Source organism: Nyctibius grandis, chromosome 21, assembly GCF_013368605.1.
Source record: "Nyctibius grandis isolate bNycGra1 chromosome 21, bNycGra1.pri, whole genome shotgun sequence".
In the NCBI taxonomy this organism is placed as follows: Eukaryota; Metazoa; Chordata; class Aves; order Nyctibiiformes; family Nyctibiidae; genus Nyctibius; species Nyctibius grandis.
In genome coordinates, this window is record NC_090678.1 from 359,935 (window position 1) to 387,705 (window position 27,771).

Below are 27,771 nucleotides of genomic sequence, written 5' to 3' on the forward strand. Positions count from 1 at the left end.
TGTATTTGAAAAGAATTAACAATGGCCCTCTTCTGCATATCAAGGAACTATCAGGAACATAATAAGTAGTATTACTACATCGTAATTGAAAACTGTGGTCAAATAATCTTTTTAGAGAGTAATAACTTCTTCAGTTGATGCTGCTCATACTGTCTGTTCCCATATAATAAATAGTTTCATTATAATTTCCATTCTGATATCTTGACTCTTTTTGCTGTTGCTAGTAGTCCCACTGAACACTTGTATTCATTTAAAAATTCATACTCATGCTTAACAGTAAAACAGTACTGAAATTCCACTTTTTTCAATAAAAATTCAGAGTTTCTAAAAGTGCAGCGTGTAACTGAAAGACTGATTGAATAAGGACAGGCCTCATCTGCTTAACAAAATCAGTTCCAGAGTAAGAAGTTTTCCATCACCTTATGATCTTCCTTAAACGACAAGTAAATGTACAGTTGAGTCCTTAATATAAACTGAAGATCTTTTTTCATTGAACATTTCAACGTGCCCTATCTTCAAGTTTACTTAACAAAATTCCCCAATTAAGCATACAGTAAGCTTTTCATTTAAATGCATCCATTCTGGAGGCTTTGAAAAGAAGTGAATACACTTTCTGTAAGGAGGAACACAGTTAGACTGAAAACATCACATGGCTGGCAACAGCCAATCCTTGTGAAATTTCTTTCAAAATCATTTGTTTTCAGAATGAGTCTAACAGTACTGTAATGGAAGGGAAAAGGGACAGTTATTGCTGAGAAACCTTGAAGGCAGGCTGCTCCAGGTTGCAATGTTTGATAAGCCATATAAAAAGCTAAGTGATATCTCCCTAGACCAAGTTCAATATTCCATGGCAATACAATGAAAATCACTATGTTTAGATCTATTATATTTCTAATTGGTATTTTGTTATATAAAGCAGTAAACTGTCTCAAAACAGCTAGACATACAGGTACATTTCATTTTCAGCCTGGTTAAATCATCTGAGGTGATAAGATTAGAAGAAAGTTATAACAAAATTGTCATCACAATATGCATTTTTTAAAAAAGACAAGAAAGCACCCAGTTATCAGTCAAAGGAAAAGCCAACACTTGCACAACAAAAATAATTGCTTTTAGATTTTAATATACATTAACAAAAAGAGGAAGGTGGAGGAAACGCATATAGAAGTACAAATACACAGTAGTGTTACTGAAAAAATAGTACAACAAAATATTGCAATAAATTCATGATAGTTTGAAATGGATTATATAATCCACAAACAGTGAAAAATAGTAATACAACAGTCAACCCACACAGGAATGTTGCATACACTTTTTAATTTTGTATTGTAATTATAACCAGCAGCAACAGCATTCGTACACAAAAATCTTTACAAATTAAGCTGAGAATAAAATAAAAATTTCAAGATTAAAAAAAAGAAATAACATTGTGTAATAATTAGGAAATAATCATGCAGATAATAAAACAAAATAAAAAACTGTGCACATAATGAGAAAACAAAATTAAAATGTTAAAAGAGTATATCTGTCTCTTAGATCATTTTAACAGATCTTTATCACAGAATGTTAGGGATTGGAAGGAACCCCGAAAGATCATCTAGTCCAATCCCCCTGACGGAGCAGGATTACCTAGACCATATCACACAGGAACGCGTCCAGGCAGGTCTTGAATGTCTCCAGAGAAGGAGACTCCACACCCTCTCTGGGCAGCCTGTTCTAGTGTTCGGTTACCCTCACCGTAAAGAAGTTTTTCCTCATATTTATGTGGAACCTCCTGTATTCCAGCTTGCACCCATTGCCCCTAATGAGAGTATAGGAATTCTCAGAGATCTCAGAAAGCTTCTCATAAGCTCATTTTAAATCCTTAAGTAAGTACTCTAATGCAATCTCTTAACATTCAGACTCCTTTTGGTGTACTATTTTATCGTGATTCTGTTTAGTGGCATGTTGTATTCCCTAAACTTTTCCTGTTTCTTTCTCATTTTATAGCTTCTTAGGCCTCACAAAAAAAAAAAAAAAAAAAAAAAAGAGCTTTGATGTTAATATAAAGTGCAAGAAGAAAGAAGCAGGAGTTTCTACAACACAAGTGAAATTGAGTCAACATCAGATAAAGATGAATGCTCATGACAGCAAAAAGCAGGTAGCATAGCAGAGTCAGAAAACAAAGCAAAAGACTAAAGAGGGGAAATGGCATAATTCATTTTACTGAGGGGGCACAACTTGTTAAGTAGTAGGAAAATTATAGTGTTAGCAAGGGATGGGGCTTTGACATTTGAGGATTAGAACTCCTCTGCAAGAAGAAAATTTGTGACTGACAGTAAGAATGAGATGCTCCACAAGGAAAAGTGAGCTAGATGACAGCAAGGCAGATGCAGATGCATCATCTTCACTGACAGGGGCTGCAGTCACTGAACCTGAGTGAGAAAAGTAGAGCAGCTTTGTTGACAAGAATGAGTCACCTGACAGCCCAGCAATCACCAGACAAGTCTGCACTGACTGAGAAGGGCTAAGGTCAAACCAGGAAGTTAAACTAAGGTAAGGGTCAGGCACATAGAGTCAACAACAGCACAGCTCAGACAAAGTCCACGAGCAAAAGTCTCAGTTTAAATGCAGCTACCAAGAAAGTGAGAGACACCTCAATGAAGATTCTCATGGTTCTTTCACACATGGCTTCTTTCAGAAAAGCCTGATCTGAGGACACCCAGATTCAGCAGCTCAGAGCTAGCCTTGAGCACAGCCTGATGCACCTCCAGGAGAGAAGGTAGAGGCTGAAGAGCCTCTTGGTGAACCCAGGACTTCAACTCCACATTCTTTCCCTTCGCTGCCTTATGTCTTAATGAATGACTCAGGACTCCAAGTAGGTAGATATACACTTTTTTGTCCTTCTCCTCTCCCTTTTTCACTTTCTGTAGAAAACTACTCCACAATGGCCAAGGGTTGACACATGTCCTTCTGGTTGCTATTTTAGCTTCTATTTAATGGACTTCAAAGACAGCTTGTATTTGTCACTGTATTTATTTCCTTTTGTCGCAAACTTTCGTTGATTTTCTTTTGCAAAGATTGTTCATTGACTAAAGCCTTCATTGTGAAGGCTGCACAAATAGTATAATAGTTAATATCTAAGGTCTTAAATGATGTCATGGTTTAACCCCAGTAGGCAGATAAGCACCACACAGCCACTCGCTTACTCCCTCCCAGTAGGATGGGGGAGAGAATCGGAAAGGTTGAAGTGAGAAAACTCATAGGTTGAAATAAAAACAGTTTAATAGGTAAAGCAAAAGCTACACACACAAGCAAAGCAAAACATGAAATCCATTCACTACTTCCCATCGGCAGGCAGGTGTTCAGCCATCTTCAAGAAAGCAGGGCTTTATCATGCTTAATGGTTGCTTGGGAAGACAAACACCATATGTCTGAGCGTCCCCCTCCTTCCTCCCTCTTCCCCCAGCTTTTATTGCTGAGTGTGACATGTGGTATGAAATATCCCTTTGGTCAGTTGGGGGTCAGCTGTCCCAGCTATCCCCCTTCACAACTTCCTGTGCATCCCCAGCCTACTCACTGGTGGAGCAGTGTGAGGAACAGAAAAGCCCTTGATGCTGTGTAACCACTGCTCAGCAATAACTAAAACATTCCTGTGTTATCGAGACTGTTTTAATCACAAATCCAAAACATAGTCCCACACAAGCTACTATGAAGAAATTTAACACTATCCCAGACAAAACCTCTGGATGGCATCCCTTCCCTCTAGCGAATCAGCTGCATCACTCAGCATGGTGTCATATGGGTAACTTTGGGTATATTTTCTTTCATCTTCCTTTCTGGCAAATTTACCTGTAGAAACCCTTATTATTATTTTTCACATTCCTTGCCATATTCAGCTCTAACCTTTACTTAGCTTTCTTGGTGTCACCCCTACGCATCCAGGCAGTGTCCCTATAGTCCTCCCAGGATACATGTCCTTGCTTCCACTGCCTAAGCATTTTTGTTCTTACATTTTTAGTTTGACCAGGAAGCTTGCTGGTCTCCTGCCTTCCTTGCCTGATTTCTTACAAATGGGAATTGAGAGCTCTTGTGCTCTAAGAAAAAAATATCATTAAAGAACTGACAGCTGCAGTTCTGCTCCTTTACCCCTGAGGGCAGTTTCCCAGGGGGTCCCATCCACTAATTCCTTAAACAACCAAATGTTTGCTCTCCTAAAATTCAGGGTCTTCATATAGCTTTTGATATAAGAGCTTGAAATAGCTCTCACTTTTGGATATCCTACTGTAAAAAGATGCAGTGGCCTTTCAGGTAAACAGCTATATTTAAATAGACCAAAACATTGGATGCCTGTAAGTAACTTGTGTCATATAATTCAGACATGAAAGGCATATATAGTATATTCCAGAAGTCAGAATACCAAGATTTAAAAAAAAAAAATAAAGTTGCTTCCATTATAGTTGCTTTTTCTTTTGAAAAAAACTCTTTTAAGGTCTGAACAAAGAAAATCTGAGGACTTGTGAGCTCTAAAAATGCTTGCGTTTTTTTTTTTTTTTTTTACTTAGTGTGTCAGTTAACAATCACTCCCCAGTTTGACTCTTTTAAAAAAGATAAGCTTAACTCTGCATTTTTGGTTGGTTTTATTAATTTTTTTTAGAGTAGCCTGTTAAATATTAAACTTTTAGTCTGAAGGGCAGGGAGAACTATTTGAAGAATTAAAACCGACAAAAAGATCGCATCTATATTTAAAAGTAAATAAATTTCAAACATTTCAATAATAGTACAGAAGTTAGAATACCTAACATATTCTAACCAGTTAAAAAACTGACAGGTGAATAAAAGAATAGACAAGAAAAGGACTTTTTAAACAGTCTTGTATATTCTACCGACTTCTGTCAATTTTGTCTACAAGGACATACAATAAACACAGATTTAATGAAAGGCCCTGCATGCCAATATATATTCTTTTCTGACAAAACAGCTGTCACTGTGGTAGTGCTATAGTGCAGTTTCCTCTTTTTTTTTTTTTTAATTATTTTTTAACTGGCTAACTAAAAAATAGGCTTAGTCATATTGATCTCACATCAAACAATCTTGTTCCTCCAACATAATAGCTATCAGACAAGCAAACTGATGGTCATATTCAAATGAACTGTAACATTCATGCCTCACCTTGCACTTTTATTATACCAATATCATACTGTGTGTCAGCAGAGAATTAAAACAGGATCTTACTACTACATAGAAGAGTGGAAAAACTGCAGAGAGAAAAAGAAAAGATGGTGTGGGGGACTGAGGCTAGACACTGAATTAGTTAGTGTAAGTCAGTGACATACTGTTAACACCATGGCAATTTGCAGACACAGACAAGGAAATGGCCAAGGAAATTGCTCAGGTAGTGTATATTCATACCAAGATTATCCCTATTATTCAGAACTTCTGGAGTTAAAAGTATACTCTAGAAACCAAAACAATCACCTTTGGTGATAGTGATTTCTTAACATTTAATATTAAACTGTGTAGGACAGCAAGAAGTAGAGGATGCTAAACTAATTCCCATCCATTTCTGTAATGAGAAAGAAATGGATTAAATCTGTGTGTCTTCTCATCTGACAAATATTTTACCTGGAAAGAGGATGAGTGGTTTAACTGGATTTGATAATGCTTTGTAGCTGTGACTTCTTTGGCAGGGTATGAAAGAAATGGTCCAGCATTAACCACTAGGCAAAATGAAGAAGAATTGTCTTCCTCAGTATCACTGATAATTCAAAAAGATCACAGAATCACAGAGTCACAGCATGTTAGGGACTGGAAGGGACCTCGAAAGATCATCTAGTCCAATCCCCCTGACGGAGCATGATTACCTAGATCATATCACACAGGAACGCGTCCAGGCGGGTTTTGAATGTCTCCAGAGAAGGAGACTCCACAACCTCTCTGGGCAGCCTGTTCCAGTGTTCAGTTACCCTCACTGTAAAGAAGTTTTTCCTCATATTTATGTGGAACCTCCTGTGTTCCAGCTTGCACCCATTGCCCCTTGTCCTGTCAATGGATGTCACTGAGAAGAGCCTGGCTCCATCCTCATGACACTTGCCCTTTACATATTTATAAACATTAATGAGGTCACCCCTCAGTCTCCTCTTCTCCAAGCTAAAGAGACCCAGCTCCCTCAGCCTCTCCTCATAAGGGAGATGTTCCACTCCCTTAATCATCTTCGTGGCTCTGCGCTGGACTCTCTCTAGCAGTTCCCTGTCCTTCTTGAACTGAGGGGCCCAGAACTGGACACAATATTCCAGATGCGGCCTCACCAGGGCAGAGTAGAGGGGGAGGAGAACCTCTCTTGACCTGCTAACCACACCCCTTCTAATACACCCCAGGATGCCATTGGCCTTCTTGGCCACAAGGGCACACTGCTGGCTCTTGCTCATCCTGCTGTCCACTAGGACCCCCAGGTCCCTTTCCCCTATGCTGGTCTCCAACAGGTCTGTCCCCAACTTGTACTGGTACATGGGGTTGTTCTTGCCTAGATGCAGGACTCTACACTTGCCCTTGTTATATTTCATTAAACTTCTCCCCGTCCAACTCTCCAGCCTGTCTAGGTCTCTCTGAATGGCAGCACAGCCTTCCGTTGTGTCAGTCACTCCTCCCAGTTTTGTGTCATCAGCGAACTTGCTGACAGTGCACTCTATTCCCTCATCCAAGTCATTAATGAATATATTGAATAGTACTGGTCCCAGTACCTACCCTTGAGGGACTGCGCTAGACACAGGCCTCCAACTGGACTCTGTCCCGTTGACCACCACTCTCTGGCTTCTTTCCTTCAGCCAGTTCACAATCCACCTCACTATCCGATCATCTCCAGACCACACTTCCTCAGTTTAGCTACGAGGATGTTGTGGGAGACCGTGTCAAACGCTTTACTGAAATCGAGATAGACCACATCCACAGCTTTACCATCATCTATCCACCGGGTTACATCCTCATAAAAGGCTATCAGGTTGGTTAAGCATGACTTCCCCTTGGTGAAGTCATGTTGACTGCCCCTAATGATCCTCCTATCCTTGATGTGCCTAGAGACAGCACCAAGGACAAGTTGTTCCATTACCATTCCGGGGATGGAGGTGAGGCTGACCGGTCTATAGTTACCCGGGTCCTCCTTCTTGCCCTTTTTGAAGACTGGAGTGACATTTGCTTTCCTCTTGTCCTGAGACAACTCTCCCGTTGCCCACGACTTAGCAAAGATGATGGAGAGTGGCCTAGCAATGACTTCTGCCAGCTCCCTCAGCACCAGCGGATGCATCCCATCAGGATCCATGGATTTATGGACGTCCAGATTGCTTAATTGGTCCCTGACCCAGCCCTCATCAACCAAGACAGACTCCTCCTCTATCCTGACTTCCTCTGGGGCTGCAGGGGTCCGGGGCTCCTCAGGACAGCCTCCAGCAGTATAGACAGAGGCCAAGAAGGCATTCAGTAACTCCGCCTTCTTTTTATCCTCTGTCTCCAGGGCCCCCACCTCATTCATCAGTGGGCCTCATTGCCTCTAGTGTTGGCTTTACCTGCAATGTATTTGAAGAAGCCCTTTCTGTTGTCCTTGACCTCTCTTGCAAGGTTTAATTCCAAGGAGGCCTTAGCTTTCCTAGTTGCCTCCCTACATCCTCTGACAACAGACTTATATTCCTCCCAAGTGGCCAGCCCCTCCTTCCATGATCTGTACACCCTCTTCTTCCACTTGAGTTTGCCCAGCAGTTCCCTGTTTAACCACGTAGGTCTCCTGGTACCCTTCCTTGACTTCCTACCTGTTGGGATGCTCTGATCTTGAGCTCGGAAGAAGCAGCCCTTGAAAGTTAACCAACTATCTTGGGCCCCCTTGCCTTCTAGTACCCTGTCCCATGGGATTTCCCCTAGCAATTGCTTGAAAAGGCCAAAGTTGGCCCTCCTGAAGTCCAGGGTTGTGATTCTGCTAGCTATTCTGGTCCTGCCACATGAGATCCTGAACTCTGCCATCTCATGGTCACTACAACCAAGGCTGCCCTCAACCTTCACCTCTTCAACCAGACCCTCCTTGTTAGTGAGAATAAGATCCAGCAACTCTCCTCTCCTAGTTGGCTCATCCACCATTTGCATCAGAAAGTTATCATCAATGCACTGGAGGAACCTCCTGGACTGAGGATGGCTGGCTGAGTAGGCCTCCCAGCAAATATCAGGGTAGTTGAAATCCCCCACAACAACCAGGCCCTGTAATTGTGAGACTGCTCTCAGCTGCCTGTAGAAGGCCTCATCAACCTCTTCATCCTGATCCGGTGGCCTGTAATAGACACCCTCAACAGTATCACCCATTCCAGCCTGCCCCTTAATTCGCACCCACAAACTCTCAACTTGCTCCTGATCCGCCCCTGGACAGAACTCAATACATTCTAGTTGCTCACTCACATAAAGAGCAACTCCACCACCTCTCCTTAGTGGCCTGTCTTTCCTGAACAGGACATAGCCATCCATGACCACATTCCAGTCATACGAGGTGTCCCACCAAGTCTCTGTAATTGCCACTAGATCATAGCCCCCCGACCGAACACGGATTTCTAACTCCTCCTGTTTATTCCCCATGCTGCGCATGGGATTTCAGGGAGCGAGCTGAGCACACCGATTTCACCCTAGGGGGATGGGAGGCCTCCTGGTCTACATCAATACTAGAGCGTTGCCCCAGTGGTGCAAGCCCAGCTACAACCCCATCCCCCTTTGAATCTAGTTTAAAGCTCTCCGAATGAGTCCTGCTAATTCCTGTCCCAGAACCCTTTTGCCCCTACAACATAAGCCTTTCCCATGTATTACTGTCAGGTCTGGCGTCTTATAAAACCAGCCATTATCAAAGAAGCGAAAGCCCTGTCCTGTAGCACCAGTCTCGTAGCCAGGCATTTATGGAGAGAATCCTACTATTCCATCCCATGTCATCACCCAAAAATGGAAGGAGGGAGAAGAAAACAACTTGTGCCCCAGACTCTTTCACCAACTCTCCTAACACCTTGAAGTCTTTCTTCATCCCCCTCTGACTACTGTGATTCTGTGATTCTGTGAAACAAAGATAACTGTGAATTTAAGGCAACCACACAAAAAAAGGATGATGCAAAACATTTTTCATTATATCTGAAAGTTACAAGTTGCTAATAACAGATGTCATTTGCTATCTTCTAGTAAACAGACCAAGAAAATGGTCTTGATGCACAATACCAAGAGAAAGTATTTTTGGTACCTCTGTTTGTGAGAAGCAATATAACTGAAGTTTATTTCTAGTTTAAAACAGGTTCACACTACTTTCTTTGGCACTTTAAATAAGAATTTCTAATGAGTATTTTAAAAGAAATTATAAAGCACAACATGCTCAAAAGAAAAAAAAATCACTCTTATGAAGTTATTTGCTAGCTTAAAATTTAGATCTATTTTCACTAAGCTCCACTAGTTTTTCAAGGATAAGTATATTTTAATATGATTTATAGGGAGGTCATATAGTAGTGTTTTCCTGGAGAACTTGTAAGAGAGAACCAATCTATCTTGAGAGAGTTTGTAAAGTGTTTTTTAGAAGTTTTAAAGTATTTGTAACTTTAGAGATTTTCCAGCTCATATCTTCTAACTTCATGTAGAAATCACTCTTGCTTTCAGTTGCCTAGAACTGAATTTATCAATACAAAGAAAAGCCAATTACCTATGTCGTTTCCCAACACTACCACTAAAATAACCACCTACTCTTTCTCCCACCCAGCCTCCATTTTTAAATGCTTGATCAACAATCCGCTAGTCATCTTTTAAGCTACTTTTCTCTGACCTTTCATAATTACTACATCAGAATGACTTTCAGTCACTTCTTTTGAAGCTGGAGTAAAACCAAATCTTTACAGTAAAAGGTCAAGATGTTTTGGTACATAAATCTGTTATGTGGCTATGGTTCCTAATAAAAAGACTTTATTTTGGTTTTGTATAATGATTGTTCAAAAATAGTAGACAGTCTTGCAATTTATCAGGATGAAGACTGTTAGAATAAAAAGCTACATATTTAACTGTTAACTGTTATTATTCTTACTACATTAATATTTACTTTATGAAAAGTTTTCTTTAAGTTACTTAAATCATCTTTACAGATGTATTGATGTCATGCCTGAATTATCTATGATTCAAGTCATTTTTCCAACGACACATCTTAGTATATTTCCATTTCTGAGATGATGACAGATATTGTTATTTGGTAGCATTTTTAGAAAGTAAGTCTAAGAATGTCCTCATCTTGCAACAGGCTGACCTCTAGAAAAAACAGTACTACCAAATACTGATTTACGTTACAAAACAAATTTATAAACTACTATAGAAAGGATTTAAAGCACTTTCTTAATGCGTTGCTTATAGGTCCTACTGAAATGCACTGATTCTATTTCACCCCTAGAATATATCTCTAGCCAGTCCTTAAAAAAACTTGTAAGTTTACTTTAGCAATATAGGGTGGGTGAACAGGGTAAAATCTGCTCAGTGAACAGGAACATTAACTGTGCCCAAAAAACAAAGGGTCCTGTAGCCAAAAGAAAGGCCTCTGACTCCTGCAAATTACAAGCATTCTAGAATGGTGTAACTCACAATAGGCAATGTGACTGCATCACCGGACACAGTTTTACCTATGCAAGCAATGTGAACACCAAGGGGACAAAGACAAGCGTAGCTGCATGTAGGAGGCATCCAAGCAGCAAAAGTTGCCAGATAAGGACAAGGTAAGCACAAGGGATTGTCAACAGGCAGAACACCTTCCCAAACACACAGAAGGAAGACTGTCAAGACAAAAGAAAACAAGAAGTATTAGGAGGAGAGGGGACTCCCGTTTTGGTGAGGAAGGAAATAATGTAATACCACCAGACATAAGCAAGGAAAGGAAATCCTACTCGGGCTCCAACTTCTCTCATCAATGTGCTCTTCAGCAAAGCACCATGGCCACTGTGACTGAGAGCCAATGTGGACCACAGTAGTCAATGCTAACAACATGACATCAATTTTGTGGTATTGCATGCTCACAGTTATTTCGAATATCGTTGTTAAAGAAGAAACAATCTTCTGTATGCAATGATGATGATTAATACTGTGCTGGTATTAACCATTAAAAAGGAGTTTGCTGTTAATGAATGAATTTAGTAAAGTTTTTATTTCACAGTTTAAAACTGACCTGATTTCCCAGTCTTCTAAACACTTCCATCACAGTAATTGCTAATTCCCTAATATATATATATATGTAAAAAATTATATATTCTGTTTCAACTGTCCCCAAAAGAGAATGTGGTTATCCTTCATGACAGAAAGAGTTGAGCTTTCTCCTGCCAAAATTTTACTATCACAGACTTCAATACTGTGTATCTAAGCTACGTCAAACTATATGAAGTAAGATCTCAGCTGAGTGCATTGGAGATGAATTTGTGTCTGAGCTACATTACAGCTACTACAGCTACATTACATTACATTACAGCAGAAAACACGTCAAAAACTCACACAGTACTCAACAAAGGCAAATTATTTAATCTCTTTGGAAACTTAAACTGTTGTTATTCTAAACACTTTATCATCTGTTGTACTTCCATTTATTATAGATCAGTAATAGAACAGTGTTTATTTTTCATCTTTTTGCATTGGATATTATAAAAATATTGAACTTCAAAAAAAAAGAACTGAAACAATTACATGGACTTTGCAAAGGGAGATAAAAAAATATAGATCAAACATCAAAAGAACATCCTTTAGCTTAGATCTGAAATATGTTTTAGAATAAAAATTTATATAATATACTTCTGCAAATACAGGATTTACAAAACTTGTGTGGGAATTTGACACCTTTTGTTCTGAAAAGATTAATGCTTTTTATTAGGAAAGAGCCACAAGGGAGAAATTTTCTGTGAACATTAGGAATCAGAAAAGAAAGGGCAATTACTTCTTAGGTAACATGTTTTTGTTTTGTTTATACCAAAAAAAAACCCCATAAAATAATTTAACATTAAAATATGTACTTTATTTTAAATATAAACACACTCGTTACATATCAAAACAAACACAAAATATCATTGAATAAATGTAAGTAAAAAACTTTATAAGGAGTTCCAGTGTTACTAGGCAAGAGCAAATTTGTGTTCCATCTTCTGCTTATCTTTTTTCCTTTCTCACTTCCCCAAAAGAAACATTTCTGGACTTCACTATACACACTTCAGTTATTCTCTAGGAGGTTTTAATTTAAAGGCTTGTAAAGCAGTGAGGGACTGAAATTCTTCCTTTCAGTTCTGGAGAATTGCTACATGAAGCTCTGCCTGGAAGGCAATTTTTCACATGACAGCTTTTCTGGTGATATACAGAGTTAAGGGAAAAAAAAAAAGTCAGAAAAAAGTGAAGATTTTGTATTCTCTGCCTTTTCCCGTTCTCTCTACCTTTTCCCGTTCTTCCTTCTCCCACCCCTTTCCATTCTTCCTAAAGATCTGGTTCTTTCTTTTCTTTTTACCAAGAATTTGATCCACTAGATTGAAAATAAAACCCAGGAATATTAGGAGGTAACAGCCATATAAATATCAAATTAACTATTATTGAAAATATCTAAATATGTACTAATTTTTTATAAAGTTTATCAATGTTTCTGAAATAAAATAGGAATTAAACCATTATTTCAGAACATTCTATTTTTTAACCTGTTATTGATGATTATTCTTGGAAAAAGTCCTAGTAAGCTGAAGAGAGACTTCTGCAATGCATGTTTCATCTATTAGATGTTTTCTAAAACAGATGTAGTCAGTAATTTGTATTTAATTTAATAGTTGCAGCTCTAAAGACAGGTAATTTACCCAAAGGCAATGCTTATCCAGGGTTAATGCTAGTCATGAACAAACATTTTCACTAAATAATTTACTTTCTTTTATCTCCTTGTTTCTGTATATGGAATTTATTTAAGATATTTTTTACTACTCACAAAATTTTGTTATTCAGATATAATCTCCACTTTTCAAATTGTAGAAGACTTACATTATGGTTCAGGGGAACGTTATGCTCAGAGCGGACTTTTCTAAGAAATTCTGTTAAACTGTCTAGTTGTGAGTGACCACACACATCATGCAGCATAGGCATGTAGTAATTGTGAATCATGACATCTTTGGGAAGCCAGAAGTCGGGAACAGGGGACATTTATGGGGAATCTGAGAATTTTAAGATCTTTTGTGTGTGTACAACATTGGTCTTAAAGGAGCCATCATTAAGGGTTTTATGTTATTTGCTAGCTGGGCAACCATGTATTTCTTTTTTTTTCCTCTGCTATAGTTAATGAATACAAGAATCAGACTGAACATATGAGAGTCATTACTCACAATGACTCCAGTAAGGATATTAAAGAACATTTATATTCAATAATCTTAAGGATATTAAAGAACATTTATATTCAATAACCTTAAGAAATATCCTACATTTGAAAGTTCAACAAAATCCCCCCAAACCCCAAAAGATTACTGTAAAGCAATCAAGAGAAAAGATGCAACGTGCAACACGGCATCTCTCTCCCATTCTGTGAAGGAAAGAGGAAAAGGAGAAGCAGGACAGAGAAATCCATCCCTTAACTTTTCATTTTCCTTAGGGTTGCTTTTCCTTGCAGTGTCTTCAAGATCAATAATTATTCTTTAGTTAATCAACAAAGGTAGGAAAGAAATATAGCATTGTACTCAGGCACAGTGGTACTGCCATTGTTCATAATAGGACTCAACCTTTGCATTCAGCTAACAACACAGACCTCAGGACTTGCTGGGCTCTATCTGGACTTGCTCAAGCCTGTCTGGAGCTGTGTCTCAGCTTGTTTCCTGTAAGAGCAATTACAGGTGCCTTGCAAGTACAGGCACTGGATGGTCCTGGACCTCCCCAGGGGAAGGGGAAGCCAGGAGTATAGCATGACAAGTCTGGTGGGGTCCTCGCCAGGTCCCAGTCCCATGGTACCTGAGGAAGGAGAGCAGGGCAGACTTGGGGATGAAGGCCAGCTTCAGCCCATAGTCTAGGTAAAGTATACTATATGTAGTAAATTTGGCTGTAACACAAACTTGAAGGTTTTAGGAAGTTTGTGTGTATTAATTCCAATTGTTTACATTTGGAACAGTGAGTGTTAGTATCATTGTAACTGGACTAACACTAATTCTCTGCCTAAACTGTTAACACTAATTTCATTGATACTAAATCTCTTGCTTTTCATATAAGGTGTGCTCCATTTTTGCTTATAAGAAGGTTTTGTGTGTTACAAAATAGTGGGAATTGAGGCAACTTAGTCTGTAACATGGATGTAACAAGTAACAGAGAATATATTAAAGGAAAGAAGATCCTAAAATACATTAGACTCAAAAAGACTAGGGAGAATATATTTCCAAAATGAAATTTTTATCTGTGTTCCACATATTGAAATCCTGACTGAAATCCCCCTATATTAAGCACTGGTGAGGCCGCACCTTGAATCCTGTGTTCAGTTTTGGGCCCCTCACTACAAGAAAGACATTGAGGTGCTGGAGTGAGTCCGAAGAAGGGCGACAAAGCTGGTGAAGGGTCTAGAGCACAAGTCTGATGAGGAACGGCTGAGGGAACTGGGGTTGTTTAGTTTGGAGAAATGGAGGCTCAGGGGAGACCTTATCACTCTCTACAACTACCTGAGAGGAGATTGCAGTGAGGTAGGTGTTGGTCAATTCTCCCAAGTAACAAGTGATAGGATGAGAGGAAACGGCCTGAAGTTGCAGCAGGGGAGATTTAGATTGGTTATTGGGAAAAATTTCTTCATGAAAGTGTTATCAAACATTAGAACAGGCTGCCCAGGGAAGTGGTGGAATCACCATCCCTGGAGGTATTTAAAAAATGTGTAGATGTGGTGCTTAGGGACATGGTTTTAGTGTTGGACTTGGCAGTGTTAGGTTTACAGTTGAACGCAATGATCTTAAAGGTCTTTTGCAACATAAATGACTCTGTGATTCTATGATAGAAGTCAGTGGCAAAAATCATGGACATCAACATGGCCAGAACTGTGACAGTAACAAGGCTTGATGCCTATTACCCAAACCAATGTGAGATTTTGGTGACTTTAATTGCAGTAGTATTAAGTCTGTACTACGCTGCCTCTGACTGAGTTGATTTTAGAAAGGAAAAGCAAGGAAAAATATTCTTGAGGTCTCATTGGACATCTTAATATAGAAATTGAATCTAAATTTTCTTCTAGGAACGGCTATCAGACTACTTCTATCACAGTGTTCTGATTTGATACGATAGGTCATATTTCCACTCCTAGAACATTAATTAATTTCAGTCATTTATTAGAACTGATGTTATAAAGGATCCACTGCAATACATATAACATTGAACATTTATTACTTAAACAGTGTTATATGTTGGTTTTGAATGTATTTATAGGCAGCAGAACATATGAAAAGTAAGTACAGATATTGTAAGTAGATTATATTAAATGGATTGACATTTTTATAACAAGTAATCTGGGAGATGGATAAAGAATGCAAAATTGCTAAGTTTTGTTATAAAAATTCAGATGTATGAACAAAAATTAAAATTGAAATTGTATAAAATGTTAAAAACATGCACTGTACCCATATGATATTGTGTGTTATACATTTATACCATTTATTCTGATTTATGTGTTGTCAGTTTTATGTTATTAGATCATAGAATCATAGAATCACAGAATGGTTTGGATTGGAAAGGACCTGTAGAGATCATCTGGTCCAACCCCCTGCTGTGGACAAGGATATCATCCAGTAGATCAGGTTGCTCAAAGCCCCATTCAACCTGACCTTGAACACTTCCAGAGATGGGACGTTCACAACGTCCTTGGGCAACAACCTGTTCCAGTGCCTCACCACCCTCATCATAAAAAAAGTCTTCCCTATGTCCAATGTAGATCTACTCTCTCAGTTTAAAACTGTTGCCCCTTGTCCTGTCACTACAGACCCTGGTAAAATGGTTTTTTGCTGTCTTTCTTATAAACACCTTTTGTATATCAAAAGACCACAATAAGGTCTTCCTGGAGCCTTCTCTTCTCCAGGCTGAAAAACCCAAACTCTCTCAGTTTTTCTTCATAGCAGAGGTGTTCCAGCCCTCTGACCATTTCTGTGGCCCTCCTCTGGACCTGCTCTAACAGGTTCATGTCTTTCTTGCACTGGGGACCCCCAGAGCTGGATACAGTACTGCAGGTGGGAACTCAGGAGAGCAGAGTAGAGGGGGAGAATCCCTCATTCGACCTGCTGGCCACGCTTCTTTTGGTTCAGCCCAGGATACATTTGGCTCGGCTGCAAGTGCACAGTGCCAGCTCATGTCCAATTTTTCATCCACCAGATAATTACACTTGCATGATATCTAGGCAGACACACACATTTGTGCTTATACATATTTAGATCTTACAGCCCAAAAAATCAAATTCTCCATTCCTGTTAGTCATTGTAGTGCAGAAGCAAAGACAACTCCTGCTGATTTACACTTGCTGACAATCAGACACATTATTTTTAAATATATTATAAAGGAGACAGATTGAAACACAAAGGATTAAATGGAAATAACTGATTAAAAGAAAAGCAATGATTAGCTGGGAGCAGGATCCATTTCTAATTTTTAGGGATTTACTGTGTTAATACATCTATCTCTACTGTTTTAAAGGAAAAATAAATTATTCCCCAACATAATCCTCTGAAACACTGTGTACTCGTTCTATTCCTTGCCCTGCCTTTCAGTCAGCATATAGTTTTTCTACGTTATTATTTGTGTTGTGATAGAATCCAGAGACTCAATCAGAAGCCAAAATACTATGCAATTCCCATGTGTTCTTCTACCAGGTTAAGCTCCCAGGTGAAAAATACATTTGTAGCTACTGATGAAGTTCAGTCCGACACCATTCTCACCTTCCTGATCAGTATAAAATGTTTTTATTTATATTCTATTCCTTGCCTAATTACTACACCTGCTTATATAGGCACAAAATGTATTGGAAGAAGGAAGACAGGCAAGCTGGTAAAAATCCTCTCTTCCAAAAATCCCATGTGAAAGATTAGTTAGTTTTATGCAGTCAAAATTATTTGACTGGGGAAAATGGTGGAGATGTATTTTCTTAATCAGAGTTTGATACTACAGTAGTTGGAACTTTAAAACTGCTCTCTCCTTTGTATATCGTTCAAAGATTAAAATCTTTTTTCTCATGTAGCTTGGATTGGCATATACTTCCTGCATACTGAAGGTTATGTGCTGTGCTAGAGACTGGTTTTCCTCTATAGGGATTTTTCCAGTACGTTTTCATCCCACTGTTCATCAGCTGCTACAAAAAATGAGGAGAGATAAAGTATTCCAAGGTCTCTTCTCACAATGATCTGGTTCCTACTGCTCTACACATTCAAATCTATACTGATTATGGCCAAATATCTTCTTCAGCTAGTGTACTGGACTTACTTTTGGAACTGGGCATCCTTTTTTGGAATGAGTTACAGTCAAGGTTTGGGTGTTTCCTTTCACCAATTTCCATGGAAAATGTATGCTCACATATTTTATTCCAAACTCACAAATTTGCATTACTTGTCTTCTTGAGATTGTTAGGACTACTTTTTCAGTATATTTTTTGTGATCATATGGGTACAATGGCCCTGAAAATATTTGATTTAATGTACAGTACTAATCTAAGGCACTTCACTCCCCTGGAGTTTGGGTATACAAGGTAAGATTATTGAACTTCCTGTCATGTTGCTTAAGATTCAGTAATGGAAAGTCACCACTCAATCAGTAGTCATGGATTTTGCTAAAATAAGGTTCCAAAGAGAAAAAGGTTCTATTCATTGTTAACTGCACGCAAGTAGCCAGACATGCTTCTGGAAAGTAGTACAGCGCTGCTTTCATCAACAATAAGTGCTGTCTTATAAATTGCTGTCAATACCTTGAATTGGTTTTGAGATAAGCATCTTACTTTACAAACACGTTATTAACATTGGTGCCCAGAGGCTTTGAAGAAAGCTAAGACATCAAAACAGAGGGGAAGGAATATCTGTGTAGACATTCAGTAAAAAAACAAGCCCCAATTCCATCCTGCTTGATTTGAGATCATTAGCAACCTGGACACTTGGGTTCAAAACAGCAGGAGTGGCCAAGCTATGAGCCACCTACAGGACACTCTCTAGTGTGTGTGCAGGTGCCATGTCAAAGATGTATCACGGTATCATCAGCAAAGCTCTGCTAGTACAAGGGACTTTTGGGTAGCCCAAATCTCCGGTGTCGACTAGAGGCAAGGCTGTATGTTTTGAAGCAATGTTGAAGTGAACCCTGTGAGGACACTTAGGAAGTGTTATTTCCTTCTGATGTCTCATGCCCGAAAGTGTGTCCGCTCTTTCACATTTCAAAACATGAAGGATCTTACATCTCTTGACCATACGAAGAATCATGTCTCATAGGTTTGGGAAGACCTTCCGCCCCTCACTTATATAGACAATGAAGGTAAACAAGAACCTACATCACCCAACAGAAACTCTGTTAACCGTTGGTGGTTCCTTCTGGCTCTACCGGGAGCACAAAGCCACACTGTGCTTATTTAAAACACTGTAGGGAAGTAATTCTGAGCAGATGTTACTTGCCATGAGCACAATGGAGGGCTGAAGCATTCAGTGAACTGAATCCAGTGGAACTTAGCCACAAAGGCAGCTCTGCTGTTCAATGTTTAGGCATTCATCAGACAAGTTTAACTATGGCCTGGTTCTGAGCATGAGCTGAAGTGATAAAAAGCATGTCTGCACATGCAAAGAATAAGAGACGGACAACCCAAGTAGTACCTTGCCCCTGCTACTCCCATTAGAGAAGATTGACCAGCCTATCAAAGGCCCACCTTCACAAGCCCAGAGAAGCAGAGAAGCAGAATGGCAGGCTGAGAAGAGTGCTTAGAGGAACAGACATACTGTCCAACTGGAGTAGGACCTCAGAATGGGGACACATTTATGTGCGGTGCCAGCAATTGGAGTGAGTGCAAATGCGTGACAGCCAGCAAACATCAGACTGGACCAGCCAGTGAGTAGGGCAAGTATGTTGGGAGCCAAGGTGCTTGCATGTGTTTTTGAGACCACAGTAGCAGGTCCTGTCCAACTCTGTGTGTGAGCATGTGTCAGCTACAGGGCAGACAGGGTCACACTCAGTTGCTGGAGGCACCCACACAGTACGTGGGTACCTGTGGATGGCACTGGAAGACTCCACCCCACCCTGCCATGGTACCAGGGGGTGTTGGCGCTGTGTGTGCCAACGTGCAATGTGTCACCGTATACTCCCTATGGGATACACAGGCAAAATACATATTGTCTTGACAACAGAAATGGTGTAGGAGACAAAGAGATGACAGATGTCAATAAATATGAGAACAACAACTACAAACTATCTGGTTTTAATTTGAAGAAGTTGATGGCTTTGAAATGGTTTCAGTGTTTTATCCTCATTATAGGGTTGGGGGGGTGGGTACAGCTGGCAATATTTACTAGTTATTACAAAAACACAGTCTGACAATAAGAAACTTCTTTGAGATCCTGAACCTACAGTAGCTATTTTATAGATCCGCTAAACTTTGAAATACATCCGGGCATTTGTAATGCCTCTTATTTGTGGCATTGATAATGCCTCTTTGTTGGGATTCTCTCAAGGGTTGATCTCAGGTTGAAGATCTTTCCTCAATATAGACATCAAAAACGTCTTTTTTCCTCACTTAGTTATCACAAAACTTAAAGGAACTTACCATCTTTGAGACCACCTCACAGTGAAATTTGGTTGTAATTGCCCAATGAGTACAGAAATTGTCAGAGATGCCCAGACAAATAACATATAGCCACTGTCCAGAAGGCTAAAAAGACTCTATTTACTCAACCAGTTTCTACAGTATTGAGAGTATCCTCTTAAATGTTCATCCAGACACTGAAAGTAGCCTCAGCTAAGAGACTGCAGGTAAAGAAGCGCTGCAGGAAAACTGTGGGACAATTCAGTAGCTAAGGGTACCATGAGAAGACAGTGAAGAGTTGATATGTATGGCTTTGTGGCTGGATCTTTCATATGCCGGTGTCAGAGGTTCTCAATAAAGCAGTTATGAATAAGGAAGGGCTTCCCAGAACAGATACAATGTATGTATAAATTCTAAAAGAGGTACTTTGCTTAATCCTGCAAAAAACATGCACTTTTTTTACAAATGGCCCACATTTCAGATCCCTTCAGGAACCCTAGAGTAAGCTGCTGGGGTTTTATGACCTTTCATAAATTACGGCCCAGCTATCTGCCCAGTCCCATGAATGTCTGAACTTCAAAACCAGTTCTCTAGTAGTTGTCATTCTGAGACTGGCATTTTAAGGCAGAGACCACTGTCACCTCCCTTCCTCTTGTCTAAGCTTGGCTTTTGTGGTGTCTAACTCATACAGACTTCCATGGACTTAAAGGTAGAACTCTAAAGTCTAGTGTGTACAAAATTCCACCAAGAGTGAGGAATCCTGGCTTTACATTCTCTTTCCCTCAGCAATTAATACATTTATAAATTATATAAAATGCAAACTTCAATCTATGATGTTTATTTTAACTGTATCAGAGTCTATCTAGACATCCTAATTAGCAGATACCTCGTGAAGCTCTTGTTTACTTACTCATCATCTATATCCTTTACATTTTTGATTTCTAGCCGTTTCGTCGACCATTTTGTCTAGACTAGGAGGCATCCGACTAGCCTGAGATTCAGATACCTTTGCTACAGTGCTCTCTGATTAGGTGAGGTTATGGGGACATCTGCTATGCTGCTTCAAACTGCACTAGTACTGAAATGAAGTCATAGGAGTCTTCTTTTTTTGAAAGTAGGTTTCTCTTATCACTTAGTACAAGGTGAATTTCGATTCTTTTTTGTTATATATGCTTGCAGTGAATTGAAACTACAGTTTCTATTTATACACAAGCAAGCTTTACAAAATTGCTGTTTTATGGGGACAGTGAAACAAATTCCTCATTCCATGTACTAAGGAATCATGCTTTTTAGATTACTGAAGCTAATGTCACTACAGAAAAATATAATCTTGCCCCAAAAGCAAATATTTTGATTAAGTCTTCAAAGCATGAAAGTTAAAAGATAGTAATTTTTGTTTTGACAGTATGGAATGATCCTTCTTTTAAAATGTGAAGAAGTTAAAATTTCAATGTAATCTTAGTTGAAAATAGATATCTGAAAATTAGTGTTCCTTCTTTTAGGCTGTAGATGAGATATATTCCTTTTACATCTGTTGTGATCCTGTATTTACAAAAGTATGGCAGTTTTTCTATTTTCATTATTTTCCCCTTCAAATGATCAAGACATGCAGCTCAATATACAATAATATAAAAAAAAATAAATAGTACCATACCTCAAAAAGATGCAGCATTCTAGAAGTCATCTCTGCTTCTTCTGAACTTAAGCATAGTATAGCAGATGAGAAGCTCGGACAAGGCTTATCCACTATGATACTGATAAAGGGATAAATCCTGTTCCCCTTTCTTTTCCGTCTTGTAAAATAGAGTGATTTCCTGGAAAAGGGAATAGCAGTGGGTGCAATGCCCCAACAGCTTAAATGATATTAGGCAATGTTTGTGGGTTTATATTACTATACAATTATGTTACATTTTAAATATGAACGAATAATGTGCAATATATAGGAATACATTAAACACTGGCAGATTTTTAATTTCAAAAAAAAATCCATGTTTTCTTAGTGACAAGCATATTTTATTTTTCGAAGTATGCAAGAGTGAGCTTTTGAGATAAATGCATTTCTAATGTGCAAATAGAAAAATCTAGAACAAAGAAATTAATTGATACTGGTTTTATTAATAGTTCTTAGGATTAGATTTTATCATTTAAAACTATTCAATTTAAATATGCATATTGCCAAAAAAAAAAAAATTCTTCTTTGACTTTAAATGTATTATCTCTTATTTGTTCTTCTTTCCATCAAAAAAACCTACAGCTAAGACAAAGTCCTCTACTTAAAGATACAGACCAAAGTCACTCCCCCTTGAAAATAAAGGCTTAGTTTCCTTGATATATTCATATTTCAAATGAAAAGATTTCCTTTTATTGATGCTGATTAGATTCCTCCACTTGCCTTTGAGTTATTGAAAAATGTGCAAAGATATTAAACAAAATGAAGCAACAGGTCTTTTTAAAAGAATCTTAAGACTTTGGGGGCTGGTCTTAGTGATGTGCTGCCTTGAGAAGTTCATTGAAGTATCATATAAACATCAGGGTAACCCATAGTCTCACCTATTGTTCCCCCAGAGAGCTTTGGAATTGTTCTGTGTTCAGCTACATACATATTCTTTTAATCAGAGATCTACTATACCAACAGCAGTGGAAATGAAGCATCTTGTTCCCCACAATGGTTTTTGGCAAAAAAAACCCTAAAGATGTGAAAACAAACATTTTTCTTTTTGGTTGGGGGTCTGATGTGCTCTGTGATACACCACATGTAGAATTACTGTTCAAACGAACTGGGAAAGTTTGATAAACTAATAATTTACACACATGCCAAGAGAAAATGGGCAAGACTGTTCATACCTCCTTTGGTTATCACTTGTCTCAGCTAGCTAGAGAGGGTGAAAAATGCTATGTTACTTGATCTTTTTCTTCTTAAAAAAAACCCATAAGGAAGTATGCAAGGCACATTGCCTACTTCTACATTAGCAAGTAGTATGACACAGTAGCAGTAGGGTCATAGACCAAAGTGTGGATATCAGATGTTCAGGACCAGCTAGTTTGGTTATTTGGGCGTTTGCTTCATATGCTTCTAGTCTGCTCCTGTATGCCCATTCATTACAGGAATATTCTCAATGCAAATATCTCATCTTGCAAGGAGCAAATAATAAACTCTGGCTTCCATCTTACATAAATGTAATGTAATATAATAAAGTAATATGTGAGTAAGTTTTTAACTTTAGCAAAGTTAGATATATTTTTACAGGTAAAAATGTAGCCACGTATTTCTGATTTTGGATGACTTTGGCCATTACCAGTAAAGCCCACAAGCTTTCTATTGGCCTGGCAGTGCAGAATCTCAAGGCTCAGTTTGGCTTGTGTTACCTTTCTGCCAAAGTCCATATACTAACACAGAAATTTTAACATAGATAAAATGTTTTTCTTTAATCTAGCTTTCAGAAGTAACAACGACAAGAGGCAATGGGCACTAACTGAAAAACAGGAGGTTCCATCTGAACATCAGGAAACACTTTTTTACTGTGAGAGTGACTGAGCACTGGCACAAGTTGCCCAGGGAGGTTGTGTAGTCTCCCTCCTTATAGATGTTCAAAAACCATCTAGACATGGTCCTGGGTAACTGGGTCTAGGGGTCCCTGCTTGAGCAGGGGGTTAGACCAGATGGCCTCCAGAGGTCCCTTCCAACCTTGACTATTCTGTGATTCTGTGAAGTATTTTGGCTGAAACTTAACCAATAAAAATTCAACCAAAATCTGGCACAAGGCAAATAAACTTGAGTCTTATTTGTTAAAAGTTAAACAATCAGATTAGAGACAAAAGGAGAACATATGAAAACACATGACAAGTGTAATAACAGGTACTGCAAGTAGGCTTTTCAATAATCTACAACAATTTTACTTCTGAAGTTAGACAAAGGGAGAAGAAAGGGGCAATTCATTTTGGCTCCTGCCTAGACCAGCAAAAGCTTTTGCTACTGCCTCCAGTGGTAGAAGGCTTTATTAATAAGAAGCTCTATGTAAATAAAAATATGCAGAATTTCTTACATTGTGGGGTCTATAATGTTGGTTCTCAGTTTTCTCCTGTGTTCACTGATAAAACAGCATTTCTGTAGGAAATAGGAGTGGAAGACTTTGTTATGCATTTCAGTGCAACCCTTAAAATCTTCCTCGGTCAAAATGCTTCAGTAGTAGATTTTGAATAACAACTATATACCCCTATCCAATCTGTTACACATGCCAGAGAGGGAGAATACACAACAATGTCTGTCGAGGTCAGCAGCCATCTATGCTTGGTGGCAGAGAAGCTGTTCTGCCTATAGGAGGCAATTTCCTATATGACTGATCGAGTTTGCCAGAGTACACAATATTGCCAGCTCACGCATTTGTCTCATGATACTTGGCATTTTTCTTGGCTCTCAATGAACAGCAACTGTTCAGAGAGATGTGCAACCGTCAACAGTTCTGAGCTTTCTTTTAAAACTCTGGTTATAAGAAAGGTTGGTAAATCCAACTTGTAGGTGCACATTGAAAAAGAATAAAAATACCAATGTATACACACCTGTTATCTCGGCAAAAATTGTTCAAGACATTTTATAGGGGTCATCTCCTTTCCCTTGATGGCTTTTAATTCAAGGGTCAAATTCAGAGTACAGTTCTTCCTGCTTTATCATACATGGATGCTACTTAGTTCCCTTCCACCAGGAAGAATGGTTAGAAGATTTCTATTTTTTCAGTGTATTTAATGTAATATTTCTTTTTACATTCACGTCAGAATTCTGGAAGGCCAACCTAAGATTTTTTAACACCTGGATGTTGCAGTGTTGGATACTTGTTTACTAAACTGTCACTTTTATAGACGGTAGTTAACTGAATAGTGCCTCATTTAGGTGCTCAGACTGCTGAGGGTCTACAACAAGCAGACTGAAGGTGAAGATATTTTTATAGTGGCATCCCCAAGTAATGTGAGTCACAAATTTATCCTGGGGAAAGTGAACCAAGGGGGGCTATGAGCTATAGGGCTTTTAGCCAGTTTCTGATCCTTTGGCATGCTACTGGCCCTACTTATTTTTCCAAATCAGCATTATAGCATTTTTCTGCATCTCTTACCCATTGCCAGATGCAGAAAACTGAAGACAAGCTGCTGTACTGTGAAGCGCTGTGCAGGAATTTTGCCAGAGCTCAGGAGTTGCTATGCCAATGCTAAATGGCATGGATTTAAACTGGCTCTGCTAATAAGTAGTCATTTAGAAAGCTATAGAGAGAGTAGTGTAAAAGCTTTTCATCATCATCCATCAATTTCTGGTGGTGTAGACAGTAGATTGTTGAATTTTGATTCCCATTAGTCTCCTAACTAACTTCTGCATATTTCCTGGTGAACTCGTGTAGGGCAAAACTACACTATCATATAATCTAAAAAGAAATATGGCCACTTCATGAGATCCCCTGAAGTTCCCTGTTTATAAGAGAGCTATTTCTCATTCATAGCTAGGAGGAAATACAGGAATTGTTTAATTATTGGACCAGCTTAGGCCAAATGGGCTTTGGGTAAGTATGAAAACAGACTAATGTTAGCCATTCACTTTAAGTACCTATATATTAAGTACCTATATATTAAGTATCTTAACTGCTATTTGTTGTTTATTTGCTTGGGCTTTATGTGTTATTTTTTTTAAAAAAGAGTCATTGGTACAAATGCATCTTCCAAAAATATTTTGTGGTGGAATATAACAACAGCTGCATGCATTATAAATGGATATTGATGATTAATATATCTGCTTACTTTGGCAGTTCTCAGGTTAGAAAGGCACAAGATAAGTTCTTGTAAGAACAATAATATGTGGATGTGGGTATGTATTGGGTCTGGCTGAGATGGAGCTAATTTCCCCCATAGCAGCCCTCATAGTGCTGTGCTTTGTATTGGTAGCTGAAAAGGTGTTGTTAGCACAGGAGTGTTTCGGTTACTGCTCAGCAGTGCTCACACAACGTCAAGGCTGTCTCTCCAACATTCTTCCCTCACAAGTAGGTTGGGGGGTGGGCAAGATCTTGGGAGAGGACATAGCCGGGACAGCTGACACAAACTGACCAAAGAGATATTCCATACCATATGATGTCTGCTCAGCAATAAAAGCTAAGAGGAACGGGGACACACACACACACACACACACACACTCTCTCGTCATTACGACACTTGTCTTCCAGAGCAACCGCTACCCATACTGAAGACCTGCTACCCAGGAAGTGGCTGGACATTGCCTGCTGATGGGAAGTAGAGAAAAAATCTTTTGTTTTCCTTTGCTTCTGCACACAGCCTTTGCTTTTGCTTTATTAAACTGCCTTTATCTTGACCCACGAGTGTTTTTTCCATCTTATCATCTTTGATCGCATCCTGCTGAGGAGGAGAGTGAAAGAGCAGCTTGGTGGGCATCTGGCATCCAGCTAAGGTCTACCCACCACAGAAAGAAAGGCTGCATTATGGAATTTGCCCTTCATGCAACAAAAACCTTTAAAAAATAATCATACCATTAAAAAGTTTACATGCTTTTACATAGATAAAAAAAAGATTAAACTACTAGTAGTTCTGTAGTTGTGGCATGTTTTGTTGACAAAGCAAATTTGCATATCATAATTCTCAGTTAGTAGAGAAAACTGTAAGGTTACTTTTAATAGCAGAAAATTAGGAAGAGCTTTTCTCCCTACTTTCATTTTGTAAAGAACAAACTTTTAATACAGAAAACAAGTAACGTTCTAAAATAACAGGTAAGCATTTTGAACACAGATGTCATGATTAAAGATGCAGCCTGGCTCTGCATTTAACTATGAAGGGTCACAAGTACCTGGAACACAATGAAGATGTTCTAGTCCATTGGTCTGAATTTTTCTATGCAATAAGCTTCTGAGTTTCATTATTTGATAGCACTCATTCAGATTTTCCATTTCTGTATACAAAATCAATCACTACTCCTTCTCCTCTGTCTACCACCAGTAAAAGACATTACTGTCTTAAGTAATAAATATGTTCTGAAAATGGTAATCACATCAACTTTATACCATCGTTCATTTTCACCATGCTGGCACTTACTTCACGTTATTTTTAGAGAACATTTTAAAAAAAGAACAACCTAAAATTTGGGGAAAAAATGTTTCTAGACAAATGAGAACACAAAAAAGAATACGCTATTAATTATTAGGAATACAATGTAGCATAAAGTACTGTGAAGAAGGTTTTGTTGCAAATATTTGAAGAACTCAGTAATTCTTAGTAGAGAAGAAAGAAACAATTCTGTGTCTTAGTCCATCATCCAGCATTCTCATCATCATGTTTACATCTATTCTGTTCACAAACTACACGCTTCCACATAAGAGTACAGGTCTGAGGAAATGATGGCTTCCACATTGTAAGATCACAGTTCAGTTTTTCATAAGTATTCATCTTCTGTGATACATACGTAATCTGTAGATATATTCTGTAGTATATTATGCCTCTTACGGAATATGTTATAGATGGATACATACTTTGCTTCAGTCCCTGTTTGGACCTCTTATGCAATTTTAACTGGGTGTGTCCAGATTAATGTGAGGTGCCCAGTCACTTGTACATACCCACACATACCTATAATAATTCTCAAATGCTTTATGTACACCTAATTTTTTTCAGTCTATCCCTAAATCTTAGGCATGTGCAAAACAAATATCAGCTGAAATAAGACTTCAGCGATATATACCCTTACATGCAGGTTGCTCTAAGTATCTTTATACTAACAAGTATTTTCCAGTGTAATTTACATTTGGTAAAAAGATAAGCAGACATGCACTGCAAAATTAATATGATTATGTATTCACGAATTCACACATACCTGCACTAGCTTGTGGGAATAAACAGTACATTCCTACACAGTGCTGAGTCTTATCTAGTCCCATTGTACTGCTGGCAAATGTGTGATAGCTAAATATGTCTGTGTGTTTATGTTGTAGTTCTATCCTAAGTGGGTTAGTCAGGTGTGTTTTCCATGGAAGTTTTGACTTTAGGAGCAGAATAAGACCTAT